The 19,438-nt window shown below is 46.4% G+C and overlaps 1 protein-coding gene across 1 annotated transcript in view; it reads right to left on the bottom strand.

The window, feature by feature from the left end:
• Window positions 1-19,438, bottom strand: part of LOC147718741 (sodium- and chloride-dependent neutral and basic amino acid transporter B(0+)-like) — a 255,411-nt gene that overhangs the window by 154,778 nt on the left and 81,195 nt on the right. The window lies entirely within an intron of this gene.

The raw sequence follows: 19,438 nt of genomic DNA, 5'->3' as shown, positions 1-19,438 counted from the left end.
GCATCTAGTTTACATGTACATTGCAAACCTGTTTGTTTAAGGGGAATAAAAAGTGTACATGGTCAACATGTGTATTCAGTAAAAATGAAATAATTTGATTAACCAGCAAATGATCACTCATACACGCCTAGCTATATCTGCAACTTAATATCTCTATGTATGTTCATCTCTCAATCAATCTATATCTATCTCCTTTTCATGTATGTATCTCTTGCATCTCTCGCCCTCTCTCTTTCTAAAGATACATATACATATACATGTGTGTGTGTGATAAGCAATATATGCAAGAAAGTAAACAAAATCGAAACATAATGTTAACCCTCCAAACTCTTCCTAACGAATTTTGTAATGGAAATATCACAAAAACTACTAAACACATTTACACCAACTGACAAAAGGTATTTTTAGACTAAGCTTTTCATTTCAAGTTTGGTATACTTCCTTTCAGACCTAAAACTGAAAATGCTCCCTTCTTTTCTGACTGCCCCAACCTTTAATAGAACTTGTCCTTGTGATAACGTCACATACCCTTTTGAAAGAGCACCACAGTGGACCTACACATACAGCGTACACATAACAACATAACTATAGAGGCACTGTCGCCAATTCTGTAATTTAGTATTATTTTGTACATATATACTTGTGTGTGCGCGTGTGTGTGTATATTCACTGAAAATATGAACTCTATAGTTACATTGCACTTTCTTTCACATCTACTTCTTTATGCTCTCTGCAAAGACTGCCATGAATCGTTTTTTGAGGGTATGGATTATAGTGAGCGATATTTAATCAGTAGTCATGGTTAAATCTCACTCCCCATAAAAAAGCAGTTAGGGAAACAGGGCCTACTTAGAATCAGCTGCACTCAGCCCAGAGCTGGCAGAGCACAACTGTTTGTTTTGGATCAAGCCACGGGCCATGGCCTGTGCCCTGAGCCTGCTCTGTATGTCAGACGCTGTGCATAGCTGGTTTAATTGCCGCTGCGCTAAGCCCTCTTTGTTTGCAGATGCCTCCATTTTTAGGTCGAGCCTACAGCGCATGCACTCTCTGGAAGACCTGCTGTAATCACTAAACACAACTTTATTGCCGCCTCTACCTTACTATTGGTTAATTCCTGCTTTGCTTATGTTTGCTGCCTTCTAACTCTTACACATAACCGATACCTCACTTCCGGTAAAGTCTGTTGCTCACCGGCCTAGTACAATGTTATTGCGCCTGTATTTATGATCTGTTGTTGTGACAAAGTCTTTCGTTTAAATGTTCCTTTCCAAGCAGAAGACTGAAGTAACAATGCCGTTCCCCAGTAGTAACAATTAGGATGTATAAAAAAAACCATCAGTAAACTGGTACCGAAATAAAAAAAAATCTTGATATATTTATTAACCCCTCCTGTGCTCATGACCAGGTCAGCTCGTCATGAGCCACGGCGCTCCGGTGCCCATGACGAGCTGAGCTTGTCATGACCGCACCAGTTAAATGGAATGCTCGCATGCTGTTCTGATTCCCCTGCTGTGCTGAGCGTTCCATTGGAACGGGCATGGTCATGACAAGCTCAGCTCGTCATGAGCACCGGAGCGCCGTGGCTCATAACGAGCTGACCTTGTCATGAGCACCGGGGCGCAATCCGCGCCCCCGCCCCCCAGCACAGCGAGGGGAAACAGCCCCGCAGTGAAGGGGTTAATGAAAACTTGTGAGGCCAGACAAGGATTTCAAACAGTTCATTCCTCGTCCGTCGACAGGTGGGATTTGAACCCCCTCTTCTGTCACATGAAGTTGTTGGGAGATCCAGAGCAGACGATCTCAGTTTAGGGGAAGCGGCGATGACCCTTCACAGACATGGAGATCTTGAAGTGCTTCTCCAGAAGTAACTCATGTGCCAAGATAGGGGCGCCAGGCAAGAATGTTTGCAGCATTGTGCCACCCATGCACTCACTGCACGCTTAAGCTCAACCTCGCATATGCTTGCCCTCCCTCAGAAGACTGCCACTCGAACCTGGATCGCTATATTTAGTAACCAGGAAGAGCTTGGGTCTTCCCTCACTATGGGCGCACTGCAGCCTAATTATTGTATGTTATGTGCACAGAGAGCTATGCCAAAGAAGTGCTCGGCTGAAGGCCTTTAGCTCCTCTTTCCAACTTGATATATTTACAATGTATGTTTATATGTAATTTGCTGCCATCTTCTCGGGCCTGAAGATGTAATTAATGCAGCTTCCTGGCTCATACTTTGCTCAAATTACACCTGAAATGTCTGGAGGAAATCCGGGTGATCTTGTTTAGATGGAGGGGAGTGACAACTAACGCAACAGACTGCTTGCTTCTAATGAGATTTAAATTATTTTAATGATACACTCTGCCAAACAAATCTAATTTGAGTGAGCATTTCAAATACTTATTGGAGCAGAAATAAAACAAAAAATTCACATTGTTGGGCATGCCACACAGCCACATCAAACTGTTTGCTGTGTGTCCTTAGGCTGCTCGGACATGATGCCTGACTACAAATGCCTCTCCATAAACAATCTTGAATTACTTTAAATGGCCCTGATATCCAACTATATATGGCATTACCCCTGCAACTGTCAGCACAATGTTTAGAAAAGACTATGGGGGATATTCACAAGGACTTATCTCCGATTTATCCCCACCTTAACGCAACAAAAGTGGATATAGATTTTACACCCCATTCACAAGCTGGTGCAAACTGCAGACATCGCCTATATTCCCGCGATAACTGCCCAAAAATGTATCTCCATGGTGGACACCACCAAGTAACCCTAATGATATGCAGAGTAGGCGTTCCCGTGCAAAAACACACCAAAAAACCACAACACCACTTTCACAACGAAATGCCCAATCCGAGATGCGAGTCAAAGCCACGCTATAAGTCGTGGTAGCAGCAGGTATTTAACACCTGCCTCCTGCAGGTGTAAAACTGGATGACTACCTGCAGTATGCAATGGAGCCCCACACACAGCCACACCCAAAGAACAAACGATGCCATGGAGCTGCTCATCATGCAGCTCGGAGCCCCAACAAGGCCAAAACAACCACCGACACCACCCCCAGGACCCGAAACCCCCCGGACCACCACAGAGGCAGCGTAGAGTAAGACAGTGGACCTACCGAAAATGCACCAGTCTCACAGACCTAACGTCCGAGGAAGTCATTGCCTACTACAGGCTCAAAAGGACAACCATCATTCGCATCATGACCCACATCGCCCACAGGTTGATGGTCCCAACACAGTGGAGAACCAACATCCCGCCGCAGATAAAGCTGCTAGCTGTGCTGCACCTGTTGTTACCTTCCAACCAACAACTGCCAGAGTCGGAGGGGTCTCACAGCCACCCCTATCAAAGTTCAACACACCTGTCCTGGATGCCATCCTCAGCTTCATACCCCAGTACCTTCACTTCCCCCACACTGCGCCGGAAAAGCAGGTGACCAAGCAAGGCTTCTACGCCATAGCTGGATTCCCTGCCGTGTTGGGGGCAATAGACTGCACAGATGTCCCACTTGTGCCCCCTGCAGATACAGCACACCACTACTGCAACAGAAAGCACACACATTCCATCAATGTGTAGGCAATAGTGGACCACCGGGGACTCTTCACCAATGTCGTCGCAAACTACCCCGGCAGTGTGCACGATTCCTACATCTCCCGGCAGTCCATCATCAGCCAGCGCTTCCAGGATGTCACATATGGAACTGGGCTGCTTGTTGGTAAGTGCCAAATCAACACACCACACACCTCAAAGCCAACATCACACAACGCACATCTGTGGGAATGCACATGTGAACAAACCACATACAACATGGCAATCAACATGCCCACCTACCAGACATGACAACACCACTCCATGGTGATCCTGGGTTGCCCCTGCACACAATACAGCCATATCATGGCACCACAGCCACACAACAGCTGAACGTGTGTAGATGCGGAATGCAGCCATGTGCGAAGGATGCAAGTGACCTGTGAATAGCAATGTACACAACGACAAGTGAGGCGTGGATGTGCAGGACAGACATGGGTAGGCAAACCACAGATATGTGCATGCAGACCACAACTGCTGGTGACTGGAGAGTAGTGAACAGTGGACGCAACCTTGTCACATCAGGCCATGGCTCAGATAGTGGAAATGTTGCTCGCTGCCCCCCCCCGTGTGCATGAGCTATGTGGGTGTCCCCTGAGTATGCCAGGGCTGCATAGGGGTGTGGACTAAAACCCAGTGGCGCAGAGCATAGTTCTCTCCCGGAAAGGCCAAGGTCACTGATAGGGCAGCACCTTGCAGTCCTCCACAAGGCGGGCGCCGTGAGCAGCGGAGTGTGCAACCCTGTGCGCCTGCTGCACCCCAGGACGCTGATACCCAGATCAGGCCTGCTTGCCCCAGCGCCCCAAGGCCGCAGTGCTCTCCTGCTGACACCGCTGTGTGTCAAAGAGAGCCCACCACGTGCTGGGGCAAGCTCAAAGTCCCAGTCCCGCAACCTCTGCAGCCTCCGCACACCATCGCTGACTCACACTACTCTGGCTCACATTACTCCTTTCTTATTGACATACACCACTGGTGTCCCCTTCATCACAGTAGGTTCCACATGTCAAACTGTGTCCTGAGTCCTGAATGGCAGTGACCCCAAGTCCGTGGCAGTGGCCACAGTGCCAGGCTCCCTTTGACCAGTGAGGCATAATTCCATAGAGCAAGCCTGCAACACATGGTGCCACTAACCCTGTTCAATGCAAGCCGGCGACATGTGGTGCCACTAACCCTGTGCACCATGAGTGACCGTCAGCCTCCGGCGGAACATTGTTGGTGCTGTGATCTGTGGCCTGGGGGTTGTCATCAGCAATGGGCAGGTACGGACTTGGTGTCTGGCATGAGTCTGTACCCTCTGCATCATGCCTTGGGGGTACACCTTCCACTGTCCACCGAGACACTCTGCGACAAGCTCCTTTTACATCTATGGAAACCTACTCTGTACCCGTGACCCTGCCTCAGTGCCCCGCAAGTTAGCGTCCCGTGGCGGAGGCCTGTGTCGGCCGCTATGCATCCGGGGCCACTAACCCTGTGCGACTCAAGTCACCCCCCCCTTGTTGTTCTGCCATTGCTTGTCTGAGTGCGTGATGACTGTTGGAGTTGTTGCCAGCACAACATTCTCCCTGAGGGCTATCTTACACTCACCTTACACACAGCCAGCACAGGTGTCACTGGATTAGTGGGCCTGCCATCACATCCTGCCAAACCAAGTATTGACTCTTTTCTCCCTGCACTGTCACAGGTGATCAAGGATATGCACTCTGCCCATGGATGATGACACCCCTCCGAGACCTGAACACACCCGCCCAGAGGCAGTGCAATGCGGCCCACATATGCACCAGGGGCATCGTTGAATGCACATTTGGCGTGTTGAAGTCACATTTCAGGTGCCTGGATGGCACAGGTGGAAAGCTCCTGTACAGCTCGGAGATCATGTGGAAGATGATCATTGCATGTTGTGTGTTGCACAGCATCTATGTACGCACCAATGCCCCATGGATACCAGTTCCAGAAGTACTGGACGATGATGGGGACGATGGGGCAGGAATGGCCGGTAGGAACACCATCATTGACAATTATTTCTCATGAGCATGTGGTATTGTGGCCATCCCTGGCAATCATGGGACATTACAAAATGTCCCAAAAACATAGCATTTGTGAATAAAACATATTTGCAGGTTAAAGGTTGTACTTGTACATTGTCATGTCACAGTTTCCTGCTGTGACAGATGTGATTTGCCATGTCGTGCACATTTGCGGCACCAGTAGTGTCCTGTGTTCTGTTGTGCATGGTGGTTGATTCGCTCCTTTGACTCTGATTTGTCTGCCGCTGGTCCCTTTCAGGTGATGTGCCTGTCAGTTCTGTGCTTCTACGGTGCTGAGATTTTGCAGACTTGGATAACTTGTGCTCTTTGTCGAGTTGTGATTATTGGGCATGGTTTGTCCGCAGATGTGTAGTTGACATCAGGGGAGGTTTGTGCAGGTGGTTGTGTCCGAGTGTGACCTGCTCCTTTCTGGCTGTGGTCCACATTCAGCCACCTCATTGTAGTGCTGTGTACATTGTCATGGTGATTGGACTGCAGTCATGCTACTCGTCATGTGGTGTCTCTTGCATTGTCAGATGTCAGTGTGGCTGACGTATAGGCATTTTTGCTGTGTTTCGCACATGTACATGTGTTGGTTGTGTGCTTGTTGATGTGTTCTGTGGGTGCCCCTTTGGCCACATGGTGTACGTGGGACTACTTGGTGTTTGTGTGTGTGCTGAAGTGTTCCTGTGGGATCAGGGACATGATCCTGAGTCATTGTGGGTGTGCAGTGTGCTCTGCTTAATTGTGCATGTGTGCCATTGTGTCCGTCTCCCCCGTCCACCCACTCCCTGGGCGGTGCGCACCCTGTTGATGTGGAGTAGGGTCATGTTGGACAGTGTCCGGATCCCTGATTCCTGTCACCGTCTCCCGCCTGGTGACTGAGGCCACCATCTTTTCCATGTCATTCAGCTCCTGGTGTTCTGCTGGCACCCCTCCTGTGTGTTGCCGCTTCCGTGTTGGCAGCGAGTTTCTGCTTGGTTTTGCCATTCACAACAGTTCAGGGTCTCTTGTGCTCTTCCATTGTCCTCCTCTGTCATGCAACAGCATTCACATGGTCCGGGGTGGTGTACCATCTTTGCTTCTTTGTTGCCAATGACACGTTGGAGGTGACGTACAGTTGGTGGTGGTGTTCTGGCTCATCTGTGGCAATAATCGGGTTTTCCTGGCAACTGTACCCCATCTTCCTCATCTCATTGGCCTTCCACAGGCCCTGTATTCCTGGGTGTTACTCCATGGGGATTGTGGGGTTCATGTTGTCCTCTGCAGTGGGTCAGGGTGCATCCGTGGTAATCCGCAGTTGATGTAGTTTTTTCAGTGGCATTTTCCGTCTGCTGTTCTTGTGCTTTTTCCCGCATTATGCATGAGTATTGCTGGCCTCTCATTGTTTTCTTATTGCGTTTGGGCACATCACGTCTTTTTCTGCTATGGGGTTTGTGTTTTTATCTCCGCCGTGGTGGTTGTATCATGATAAATGGCTGCGTTTTTGGTGGACTATCGCATGGTACTGCTGTGTTGTGAATTCCACGTTAACCCAGGGTTATTTTCCCGCGATAGGCTGCGATGTGTAATGGTGCATTAGCATTTTTTGGTGATGTTTAGCACACGTTCTTGTGAATATACCCCTATATGTCATATGTACATCCTGGCAAAGTGGTTAGGAGGAGTTCGTACCTTGCATCTTTTCTGTTTAACTTACTCATCTCTAACAGATTTGTAAGTGCTGAAGGTGAATCGGATTCCACACAAAGTTGACTTGTACTATATCCCAGTGTCACGCAACGATAAGCTTACAACGTCTTATTGACTGGCTTGGTATCTAATGTGTCTGCAACTCACTGCAAGTTAATAATCACTCTAAATCTAAAACCACAATATTTAGAGAATCAAACATTTGAGCAACTGGAGAATGCAATAGTTTGATTTACTTTGGGACTAAAAGTACATCTTAAATTGCAAGCTCTCTTGGAACCACTCCTTGATGAAAATTGATCATTTATAAAAACATCATTAGTAAACTAATAGGATTGAACACTTGCTTGGTTAATCAGTCCTTGTTTCCTTTATTATTATGTGGAACTGGTCAAATACCTTGTACAAGATGCCGTGATTGGGTGGCTCAACAATATGGGTCTTATTTATCGAGCAGAAGTCAGAATTGTGAAAGATTCATTGGTCTCCAGCAAATGAATAACATAATATGCTATCAAATTAGAATTGTACGTCTAATGTGCAAAGGTTCGAGTGTGATGAGCCTCCTTCATAAACATAAAGATACCAGTAATTACTCAGTGCTAAGTTTGCATGGAATAGGGTCATCACTACACGTAAGTACGTCAGGGACCATCTGCCATTCTGAAGATTTTACCTACAAATCATTGATTTCAGGTCTGTTTGTCTCATTAGTTCAATGGAAGCAAAAAAAGACTGTGATACCCTGAATAGCATACTGAAGTACAGGACTGAAAAGGGTGATATTAATGACCTGGTGGGAGGTGGCCCCCGAGCATGGAATGCTAAACTGTAAAGCATGACAAGCATTCCTTCTGAGTTTTACTGGGTGGATACTAAATATAACATTGGCATGTTATCAAAACAAACATCATCTGAAGAACAGAAGCTCCCACAATGTATGTTTACAATGTTTATGGAGTATCAATGCCTTTTTATGCAGTTCTTAGTGTGTTTCCTCTTCTAGATTACAAAGGCCTATTTAAGGGAAATCTCTTGTAAGTCCTAAACATAGACTACGATGGTTTGTGCTACCAACTGCTGACATGTGTACCTTATTTTCTGGCCTCAATATTGAAAAGATTAAAACGTACGTGACTGTCCAAAATAAGCCATATCAAGGCACTCTTTGTATCTGTCAATGGTTGTAAGTCAGACCATCATATTCAGAAATGTCCTTTGGCAGAAATAGTGTTTTCGAAATAATGGTTACAAAAATATACATCCCATTCAATGTAGATTTTCTATTATTAACTTTTCCAAATGATACTTTGGACCTGATAAACATGCATTTCATGACTCGTTTCTGTTGTTGTTAAGAGGGCCTGATTGTGAAGAGATGTGGGTTCTATAGCTTCTCACATCCTTGGACATCAGACTCAAGCTGGACTTCACCGAGGAGGCCAAGTGCAAGTGAAACACTGTTAAGTGAGGACATGGTCTAAAGGTTCAGGCCTAACTGTTCCTATTGAGTAAGGGTTGATGCTAATGTGCCAATGGCTGTCACAGATGCGCTATAAATGATTGACTGGAAGGCAGTCCAAGGCAATTGCCAGTGGCTGACTTCATTTGTCTCACTGCATCTCGCTTTGTATCTGGAGCCTTTAGAAGAAAGCTCCGCTTTGAACGTATTATCGTACAGTTCAGGTCTTTGAGGATTTATACTGTGTACAGCAAATATCAGTACAATGCCAAGTTTGTTTACCTATAATATTCTCCATTCTAAATCAGAATGGCTGGACTAAATTACTGATTGCCTCTTGTCACTGCTGCAGTTGGAGCAAAGTGATCATTTGTACCCTTTATTATGGTGTTCAACTCCTTGTTTCATCCTATTAGTTTATTGTAAGTTCTTGTCCATTCGATTGATCTACTTTGTTAGGTTTGCATAGAATAGCACGCAAGAGATATTGTGCACAAGGGACTCGGAGCCCGCCCATTGCTCACCATTTGCTGGTTTCACACATTTCCAATACACATCACATAATTCAACACCAAACCACATAATTCAACTCAAAAACAAAATTGCACAACACACCACATACATCCAATCCACAGCACAGAATTTCACATCAGACCACAAAATTCAACAGCACACCACATAATTAAACTCACTATATACAACTCCATAACACAAAATACCATTCCTCATAATTTCACCCCATAACACACAATCCCATTCCACATAATTCCAGTACAGTCAATACCACATAAATACTATCCTCATAATTCCACTGTGCACCATCCCACAAAACTCCAAAACAAAAATCCACACCACACAATTCCACCCAACATAATTCCACAGCTAACAATTCCAATTCAAACCACATAATTCCTCTACACACCAGATACATACACTCCAAAATACATAGGAAAAAGACATTGTCATTTACAGCTCCAATAGCTCTAACGCAATCAAATGCGAGACCTATTGCATTTCTAATGCTTGTTTCAATAGCTCTCTAAATTTTGAGACCACATAGCCCTTTGTGCTCTGTCTTCCATCATGTGCAATAGGAACTGAAACTAGACATACAGAAAAGGAGGGGCAGCTTAGGACTGGTGGCATTCATAATTGGTGGGACAGAGTCCAAACGACAGATGTAAAGGACTTTTTTAGAGTCTGGTGGATCGTATTGCTAATGTAATTAATATCATGACATAATATGCATTTGTAAAGTGTACCTTCACCCAGAAATCGGTCTTGGTACTGAAAAACAGATTTTTTTTACCCAACTTATCTTTATCGGCCAGGAAAGGATGAAACGCAGAGTGGACCAACTAAGATTTGACCCTGTAACCATGAGGTCAAAAATGGTTGAATGCAGTAGATGTGACAGGAACACCCATTTGTTGAAAAATGTGGCTCAATTAATTTTATATGGAAAAGATTTTATTTTGAGGTTGAGCTTTGGACTACATTAGCACAAACCCTGATACATCTGTGTTGCATTGAAGTCAAGAGGTTTGGATGCCTCCTTTTTCTTCTAAAGCTTGAGAACTGATGGTGGGGGTACCACAGGGCTTGGCTATTAGCCCTACTTTGTTCAATGTTTACCTTACACCATTAGCAGGATTAGCGGAGTGTCTTGGAGCTAAAGTAATCTCCTATGCAGATGACACCCAGCATCTCTTCTGTGAGAAGGGAGAGGAGTTTGCTGGGGAGGCTATTAAAAACTGCCTCTCTAAGGTGTTTCAGTTTTTGGATAAGACCGAGATCATGGTCTTCATCTGCATCTGACCTATGGAGATCTTTCTAGCAGAAGGACGCTCCCCTCCCGGGCCCTCAACAGTCCCTCAACAGGGCACATGATACCAGTTAGGACCGATGTAGCAGGTAAAATGCCTGAGAACATTAAGTACAAGTGCACAGAACCTGGATGCACAGCCAAGAACTAGATTTCACTGTCACTTCACTAAGGAGACGGCCTGTGTGAATACCTGTTGCCCAAGTCACCCACATTAGGAGAAATGGGCTGAAGAGAAGGCCTGTAAGCATGCCTATAGCAATTAGGAGGAGTGGGCTGGTAACCAAGGGAGCCAAAAATAAAATGCGGTTTACTCCACATATCTTCATAGACAGCCATATTTATGTAAAGAGGCTTCCAAATACACTGGGGTAGACTTTCAAATGAGAAATCTTGGTCTTGAAGCATTACTCATGAGTGACAAAATAATAAAGAAAATAAACTTTTCTGAAGCAAAAATATTCTGAGAGGGTGAAAAGCAGACCTTATTTGACAAACAAAGCGAGCCTCAATAGGAGATAAATAGCTGCAAAATATGTGATCAAGAGATGTGCATCCATACCATTAGGAAAAGCAAAGTTCCATTATGAGCCAGACCGCCATCCTTCAGTATATCAGATAGCCCCCAAGAGCCTCTTTTCTGAGCCTGTTGCCCCCAGGATGAAGCCTCCAGCTGCCACTGGTGCACTGCTAAATATCCAAGAGCCTGTCTCACCTCATACCTGCAGTGGTAGAGCCACATGTCTCTCTCACTTGTATTTGGCAGTGAAGTGGGAGAGAGCAATCACTTCTTGGTCTTCTGCAGGACTCTCAATTTGACCAAACAGCACAGCAACGTTGGCGCTTTCTTTAATTGGTCCTCTACAAACTCCAAATCAACTCCTGATCAGCAACAAAGTGAGGAGCTGATGGAGAAACTCCCACACCCTTTAACAAAATCTATTCTCCTCAGCTTGTGCCCTAGTAGTGTCCCTGTATCCCCAAACCCCTGCACCATATGTCAGCGACGGTAAGCACTTCCTTTTATGAAAGAATGGGGCGATAGTTCACCTCCTATCATGGCAGCTAATGAAAATATGGAACCAACCACAATAGTGTAGCGGCTAATCTTACTCCCTATATAAGCACACTAAGTGCATACCTCCTCAAACGTCAGTCCTAAGTACAGGTAATGATGGCCTCTCTCTATAAGCTTACCCCCTATAAGGATTTAGCATGTCTTGGTATTCTTAGGCCCGCAGACCATAGGAAAAGTTTTAGTAAAGTTAGTCTGCTAATCCAGTTTATTCAAAAATGCAACAAAACTGGAGATCACGGATTTAAAGCCATTTGCTGCTCTGGCAAACAGGATGGCATCATCCGTGTTAAGAAGAGTGGGAACAGGTTTATTCCTAATTCTAGGTACATCAGCTCCCACATTGACAAGCACAATTTCAAGATTGTTAATATATACCAAAAATAGAATTGTGGCGAGTACGCACCCCTATCAAACACCACAATTTTCTGGAAATGAGGAGGAACACTCACTGTTTACCTGGTACCTGACGGCCATCTTTACATCCCAATGAAGGTGGTGAAAGCGAAAGACCAAACTAGTCTCCATGTCCATGGATGATAAAATACCCCACATTTTAGAGCGGTTTACACAATTGGAAGTGCTGGAAAGGTCCATGAACGCCAACTGCAAAGACCCACCCTTGGCATATTTATATTTGGAGCCAAGCAAGTGCAGATTAGGCATTGCTCTGTAGTGCCAAGGCCCTCCTTGTAGCCGTACTGGCAAGGAGAAATTATATTTGATCAGATATTTTTATCAGAGGTTCACTTAAGCAAACGATCCAGAATGATGCGGCCAATTAATTTGTTAGAGGAATCAAAAAGAGAAATTGGCCGATAGCACTTGGGATCCTCCTTTGACACTTTTTTATGGACTAGTACGATAATGGATTGAATCCAAGAGAGGGGAACCCCGGCCATGCAGAAGGAATTAAAAACATCAGCTAGCAAAGAGAAAAAAATTCTGTCAATACTTTAAAGATGTCCATTGGCACCCCATAAGGGCCTGGTGCCTTTTGAGACAAACTATTTTGTGTGGTTCTGAACACTTCCTCAGCAGAGGAGGTGACATTCTGCTGCAGGGAGACATCCACCAGCCCATCCACATTACCAGATATATTGGATTTCTATATAAGGCTAAAATGTTCCACCCATCTGCTGGGAGTAATGTTGGTACCCATCAAGTCCGGAGAACCTCCCAGGGTAAGGGCTGCTCACACTGATTTCCAAAAGGCCTTGGTATCCCTCAACTTACATCTATTGACCAGGTGTTCCCACTTTCATCTCTAATTTATCCTTTTCTATTTTTCTGAGCCAAGGAATATTCCCTCCTACAAGTGGCAATCAAACCCTAATCCCTAATCATCGCAATTTATCATTGGCCAACCTTTCTGCTCTGTTAAACTAAGACTTTACAATGCAAACATTGGAATATATGGGCTTGGATAATAGGCCCCTAATGTGCACAGTAAGGTCAACAAAGCTCAACACAATGTCAGAAAGGTCCGATTAACTAGAGAAACACCCATCCACATTTTAGCGCCACCACATACACCTGTCCCAATACACTATGCATAGTGGCACAACACCAAACAAGCATTTGACCCTAGTTTTTAGTGGTCAAAGGGCCAGTGGGTTATGATCACTGAAAATTGAAACAAGAACCCTCCCATCTAAAATTATGGGGGTTAGGTTTCATGGAACACAGATATAATCTATTTTGGAACCAAAACACCTGCCAATAAAAGTTAGAACATTAGTGGTTGCAAAATGGGCAGTAACACTAACTAGATCATGGGAGAGCAAAACAGCATACAATAGCCATTCCCTGTGTTAGAAATAGGATTTCTGCTTGGCTAGGGCATGTGCCTAAGCCATGCAGAAACCACCACTCTAGTCAGGGCAAGGGAGTTACACACTGAAGGTAAACCCTGCCCACCCACTTGGTAGCTTGGCAGAGCAGTCAGGCTTATCTCAGAGGCAATGTATGAAGCATTTGTGCAACACACTCACACAGCAGCGACACACTAGGCATACCACAAAAGAAACTCCACACAAGGTTATGCAAAAATAGCCTTTGTATTATCCATAGAACACATTCGAACCTAATCACATATTTACACTGTGCCACCTGTCACTTGACATCACAACTCACAGGTTTAGTAACCGTGCACCAAAGTATCACACTAGCAGTTGTACATACTAGGAAAATCTCGTTTCCCCATCAGGCAACTGCCTCAACTCCTAGGCGCATGACCTGTAACCTTATCTCCCCTCTGTCCCTTGTGAGGGCACCTGACACGTACCCCAATAGTAGGGCCCAAATGCAGCCGATCAAGGCAGAGGACAAACATGTACCTCCCTTGCGGCTGCTAAAGAATGTCCCCAGTGCCGCAAGAAAGAGGGTGGGCGTGCTACTCAACCGATCTCCTTCACTGAAGAATGCCCACGGTGCTGCAATAAGAATGCAGCTGCCCTCTTAATGCTGCAAACATGCCAGTAATGCAGATCAATTCTACTCAGGGGCCTCCTTCAAAGTTTCACCGAGAGCTCCTGTGCACCATTCGAAGGGAAGACCCCTCCTGGATCTCTTGCGGGCAACTTCTTCGTGGGGGACCCACCACTCAAGATGCCATCCATGCGCCATACCTCACTGGCTGGACTCCAGTTGGGCGCCGTCGGGCCAAAAAGCCACAAAGCGGAGTCTCTATCGGTTCCACTGACGTCTTCTCTGGGGATTGTGTTCCCACTCAACCCCGCCTACTTGCAACTTGGCAACACGCGGGGCTCTCCCTTTCCTCACGGGATCCCCGCCCACAGCCAGGCTTAGCCTTTGCCTGGCTTCCGGCTGCTGTTCCCGACTTGTTCCTGCTTGTGGTCGTTGGCCACGCCACCAATCAGGCCCAAACGAAGCCTGTTTTCCGGCAGCTTCCTGGCCATGGCGCTCGATTACGAGCTAAGTTGGAGCTCTCTTCTCGGGCTCGGTAAATATAATTAAAAAGCGCCCATCACGCGCTTCTGGTGTGTGGCACAGTGCTGAGGGGCAGTGCCAGGACAAAGCACTTATCACGCTCTAGGGTGGTATGTAAAGCATAGAGTGTGGTATTATTCATTACGCTGAGCCTCCTTCATATGTTCTGTACTGTGGCTTTTGCATGTGCATAAGGTTCTAATGTGAAATGTATTTAGTTTAGAATGTTTGGCCTCAAGCTAAAGTCAGTTGTATGCTGGACTTTGGAGGATGAGGTCTCTAGCTTAGATTTTACAATAAAACTCTTATTAACTTCACCTCTGCCTGCCTGCTCGTCATTTCTTCGACAACATTACATTTTGGCGACGATTGGACTTCACCTGTATCTAGAGACCTCAACTCAACGCCTTCAAACTGGGATTTTCATTACTTTTGCTCCTGGACACCCTTGGATTCACTCCCTGTTGAGGGTCAAGGATTTACCACCTGCTGAGGGTCGAGGCACACCCTTACTACTTTTACCAAAGAGCCTTTCTCCTCTTGTTGAATTTTTTTGTGGCTTTTCGCCATTTCTGTTTGCCACTTGAAGGACTCTTCTCTTTGGAACTACATTCTGCCTTGGTTTTGACTGGCCCAGAAATCCACAGTTTTCTCCTGGATGTGGCATATCAACAAAACTGTAAAGGTATTTGGATTCCAAATGTAAATGTAAATGTAAATTGATACTTGTATAGCGCACTACTCACCCGCAAGGGTCTCAAGGCGCTTGTACAAATACCGCTGTGGAACCCATCCCCTGGCTTTCCCTGTGAGGCGTCCACTCCTGGGCACCCCCAAGGTGGAGGCCAGGCATCCTTAGCGTTGTGGGGGCTGTTGTGGAGATTAAGCAAGCTATTGCCCTGAGTTGCAGAGTGGGACTCCATGATTGGAATAGGCACAGAGGCGAGAATTATCAGGTCTGTAGAATTTCGAGCCCAAGACCCGCCGAGGTGGGGAATTGAACCCTGGTCCAGGGCTAGACCTCTGCATCAGGGTCTGCCGCTCTAATCATTGAGCCACACTTCTCCACAAAGGTAATTTCTTCTCACCGTTGTGCCAACTATTTTCTCACGCTATGTTGTGCTTCAAACGGCTGCCTAGAAACCCGCGGATTTGCCTCCCAGCGTTTCTTTCCCCGGCCCTACATCATCCGTGTCTTCAGCTTCTCCTGGTTGCCTGGTAATCATCATCTGGATTCCTGTCTCGCCGGAAGGAAGACGCTCGTGTCTTATGTCAACACGCTGCACCGAGACGCGCGGTGACGTCAACACGTCATCCGCCATCTTGGTTTTCTTTTCCTACGCTGATTGGCACAGCTCTGAATGCCGGGTCCACTTCCGCTGATCGGCACAGCTTCTCCTTTTCAAAGCCGATTCCTCACTTCCAGGGTAAGCTACCACAGCAGGTTTTAAGGCTTTTCCATGTTTCGCTGATCGGCACAGCTCACGCCGATCCCGTAACTTCAAGTGTTGAGCGGCAATGACTTTCAAAGCCTTTACACTTCTTGCTGATTGGCACAGCCCACGCCGATCCTGTAATTTCAAGTGTAGAACAGTGATCCTGTATCCAATCTTTCCTGCTATTCGCTGATTCGCACAACGCTCTTAGTAAAGCCAAATAGAGCTTACAAACGCTGATTGGCACAGGTTTTCCCATTGATACATCTCTTCCAGCATTTTAGGACTCACTCTATTGTTTTACATACAAAAAGTACTGTTTGTAACGACCAGTAACAATTATGATTATCTAGTTGCTATATCAGTTTGCAACCACACTTTACAGGAGTGTCACAATATTACTTTATCTGTAATTTCTTGATCTTCAGTCAGATTGTTTTATTGTGTGCTTTTTTTATTGTGTTTGAGATAATTTGATTCATAATTATCACTCACTTACTATGCAGAACGTCACAGCTCCACCATTCTTCCTCTCTGAACCCGGTGATCCTCCCATACCTTGGCTTAAATGGAAGAAAGTTTTTTCTCATTATGCCAGAGTGTGTGGCACCTCCTTGAGGGCAGAGAGAAAGTCGTCTTTATTAATGCACTGTCTAGGTTCGGAAGGACAAAACGTTTTTGAGAACCTTCCTGATTTGTCTAATGATGACGGAAACTCACTTAACGAATATGTAATTTGTATTAAAAAAAATGGATCTGCATTATCTTCCCAAATTGAGTATGATTTCGGAGTGCTTCCATTTTGAAAAGAGGATGCAGAGGCAGGACGAAACAGTAGAACAATATGTTACTGCCCTTCGCAAGCTAGCTTCTACGTGCTCTTTTGGTGGTGCCTTGGATGAGCGACTTAGGGATCAGCTCATGCTTGGCTCTTCTCTTGAAAAAGCTAAAGACAACCTATGGCAAAAAGACAATCCCTTTCTTCAGGAAGTAATAACTGCTCTTAAAGTACATGAGTACTCCAACACTTGTTCTGAAGTTATTCGTAAAAATAACTCTGATGAGAAAAAGGGGTCTACTGAGGTCAAGGAGATAAAAACATCCTCAGCTTCCACATCTCAAAAGGCAACTCTTCCTGAGGTGGAGAGCTCTGGTAATAACAAGGGTACGAATTCTGGTTCCACGTTGTCTAATGTCAAGTGCTATTGTTGTGGCAATGTAGGTCATTTGGCCAATGCCAAAGATTGTCCTGGATGGAAGACAACATGTTCTATTTGTAAAAGAAAAGGTCATTTCTCGAAATGTTGCAAATCAAATAAGGCTCAGAAAAAAGTGAGAGAAGTAGACATTTATGATCAGTGCCAAGATGAATCATTAGTATGTCAAGTCAATGTTGTTAGAATGGATGGTCCCATAGAAAAGGTGTTGATTGATAAATGCGCTGTGGACATGTTGTTTGATTCAGGCGCGAAAATTACTTTGGTACCCAGAATTTTCTTTGAGAAGTATCTACGGAACAAAGTTAGGTTACTCAAACCCAATATTATCCCCAGAGGGTATGGCGGACATAAACGGACATAAACCTTTTAGGGTGTTTCATGGGCACAATTGATTTCAAAGGAAGAGTTACTGCTGGGAAGATCTAAGTTTCAATGAAAGGAGATTCTCCCATTAGTTGGCCGCATCAGAGATACCTTGGTGTCTACCTTGATCCCAACCAAGTTCCATCTGTGCATTTGAGCGATCTTCCTGGTGTGCAGTAGTCTCAGATCACAGCGATTGGGCTAAGAAATTTCGAAGTGTCTTTACTAAAGAGCTCGGGTGTCTTAAAAAGTATATGCACCTAATCACATTGAAGAAGGACTCTGTTCCTAAAGTTGCTAAAGTCAGAAATGTTCCGCTCTTGGTTCAAGATAAAATGAAAGCTGAGTTAGACAAACTAATAGCCAATGGCGTCATAGAAGAGGTCGAGGGTACACAATCAATCAATCAATCAATCAATCATCACATTTATATAGCGCACTACTTACCCAGAGGGTCTCAAGGCGCTGGGGGAGGGGGATCTGCTACTGCTCGAACAACCAGGTCTTGAGTTGCTTCCTGAAGGCGAGGTGGTCCTGGGTCAGGCGGAGGTGGGTGGGGAGGGAGTTCCATGTCTTGGCGGCGAGGTAGGAGAAGGACCGTCCCCCTGTGGTGGCACTACGGATGCGGGGGACGGCGGCGAGGGCGTGGCTGGTCGATCGAAGCTGGCGTTTGGGAGCGTAGAAGTTGAGGCGGCTGTTGAGGTATCCTGGGCCTTGGCTGTGTAGGGCTTTGTGTGCGTGGGTGAGGAGACGGAAGGTGATTCTCTTGTTGACCGGGAGCCAGTGCAGGTCTCTCAGGTGTCCGGAGATGTGGCTGCGATGGGGGACGTCCAGGATGAGTCGTGCTGAGGCGTTCTGGATCCGCTGGAGTCTCTTCTGGAGTTTGGCGGTGGTTCCGGCGTAGAGGGTGTTGCCGTAGTCCAGATGGCTGGTGACGAGGGCCTGGGTGACCGTCTTCCTGGTCTCGGTGGGGATCCACCGGAAGATCTTACGTAGCATGCGCAGGATGTTGAAGCACGACGAGGAGACGGCGTTGACTTGTCTGGTCATGGAGAGGGAGGAGTCCAGGATGAAGCCCAGGTTGCGTGCGTGGTCTGTTGGTTTGGGTGCGCTGCCTAGGGCGGGGGGCCACCAGGAGTCGTCCCAAGCGGCGGGTGAGGATCCCAGGATGAGGACTTCCGTCTTATCTGAGTTCAGTTTCAGGCGGCTGTTCTTCATCCATTCGGCTACCTCTTTCATCCCTTCATGAAGGTTGGCTCTGGCGGTGGCGGGGTCGTTGGTAAGGGAGAGGATCAGCTGGTTGTCGTCGGCGTAGGAGATGATTTTGAGGTTGTGCTGGCGTGCGATGTCTGCGAGGGGGCTCATGTAGATGTTGAAGAGGGTTGGACTGAGCGAGGAGCCTTGAGGGACGCCGCAGATGACTTCGGTGGCTTCAGATCTGAACGGAGGGAGGCGGACTCTCTGTGTCCTTCCGGTGAGGAAGGAGATGATCCACTCCCGTGCCTTCTCCTGGACTCCGACGTTGCTGAGGCGTTGTACTAGGGTACGATGGCAGACAGTGTCGAAGGCCGCGGAGAGGTCGAGGAGGATGAGGGCCCCTGTTTCTCCATTGTTGAGCAGCGCTCGGATGTCATCGGTGACTGCGATCAGGGCGGTCTCAGTGCTGTGGTTGGCCCAGAAGCCAGACTGCGAGGGGTCGAGGGATCTACAATGGGTTTCTCCGGTCGTTATGGCCCGTATAGCCAACGGCGAGGCAAGATTGTGTATTGACATGAGAGAGCTAAACAAAG

The sequence above is a fragment of the Lissotriton vulgaris genome, chromosome 4_1, assembly GCF_964263255.1.
Source record: "Lissotriton vulgaris chromosome 4_1, aLisVul1.2, whole genome shotgun sequence".
Taxonomy (NCBI): Eukaryota; Metazoa; Chordata; class Amphibia; order Caudata; family Salamandridae; genus Lissotriton; species Lissotriton vulgaris.
This window is presented reverse-complemented; position numbering and strand designations above follow the sequence as displayed.